Below are 1481 nucleotides of genomic sequence, written 5' to 3'. Positions count from 1 at the left end.
TTCTTCTTCTTCTTCTTCTTCTTCTTCTTCTTCTTCTTCTTCTTCTTCTCCTTCTTCTTCTTCTTTGTTCTAGAGTTCTCAGGTGTGCTATTAAATTACTAATATGAAATCTCTCCATTTTTTATTGTAGTCACTTAGTGGTGTATACTAACCCCTTAGAGAAGCCATCATTTTGCCATAAGTATTGTATGTCATGTATCCATATTCATTCAGTTTTAGAAAGTCTTTAAATGTTTCTTAATTCCCATTGAGCCATTTTTCATTAAGTAGAGAGTTTTTCAGTTTCCATCAGTTTGTAACATTTATGTTCTATGTTTTGTTGATATCTAGGTTAATCCATGGTTGTCAAACACAATGAATGAATGTTATTTCGATTTTTTTTGTATGTATTGAAACTAACTTTGTGTTTGAGTATATGGTCAATTTAGTAGAAAGTTCCATAAGATGAGGAGAAAAAAGTTATAATCTTTAGTTTTGGGGTGAAATGTTCTTTAAAGACATGTAGGTCCATTCAGTTTGCTTTTAACTCTATCTATTGCAGTTAACTCTATCTATTCTCTGTTTTATATCATTTGGCTGACCTGCTCATTGGTGAGGGTGAGGTATTGAGGTTTCACCCTATCAGTGTGATATGGGATATAAGCTTTAGTAATACTTATTTTGTGGGTACTCTTGTGGTTGGTGCACAGATGTTCAGAAATGCAAGTTTCTCTTGTTAGATGTTTCCCTTGGGAAATATGTAAATGCCCTTTCCTATCTCTTCTGGTTACTTTTTGTTTGAATTCTATTTCCTTTGATATTAAAATGGCTCTCTTGGGGAACTGAGAATATTGGTGTTATCAATGAGCAGTACTTTTTTATTCCTGTTATTTTCTTGTAGTGTGGGATTTCCCTATTTCTTCTGATTTCTGGTCCTATATTATTTAAACCTTGTGTTTTATTAATATCATTAGTCCCTTAAGGTTGAACTTTTCCTTATGGTACCTTCTGTCTGGATTTGTAAATAGACACTGCTTAATTTTTTTCTAGAATATCCTTTTTTCTCCATCTATTGTGATTTAAAGTTTTGTGTTCTATAGTAGTCTACACTGGAATGTGTACTCTCTTAGAGTCTGTAGAATAACTTGCCTGGCTTTTAGGATCTCCATTGAAAAGTCAGCAGTTATTCTAATAGGTCCGCCATTATGCATTATTTGTTCTTTTCCTCTTGCAGCTTTTAATAAATATCTTTGTTCTCTATTTTTAATGGTCTGATTATTATGTATCATGGAGATTTCTTTTGTGGTTCAATGTAATTCAGGTTCTGTATCTATGCTTTACCTTGATAGGCAACACCTTCAGGTTGGGGAAATTTCTTCTATGATTTTAATGAATATATTTTCTGTTATTTTTACCTGTTTCTTTCATTTCTTCCTCTATTGGTTTTACTCTTAGATTTGATTTTATCATAGTATCCCACGTTTCTTTGGACACTTTTTGCC

This window comes from Mastomys coucha, unplaced genomic scaffold (assembly GCF_008632895.1).
Source record: "Mastomys coucha isolate ucsf_1 unplaced genomic scaffold, UCSF_Mcou_1 pScaffold20, whole genome shotgun sequence".
In the NCBI taxonomy this organism is placed as follows: Eukaryota; Metazoa; Chordata; class Mammalia; order Rodentia; family Muridae; genus Mastomys; species Mastomys coucha.
Note: the sequence above shows the minus strand (reverse complement) of the source record.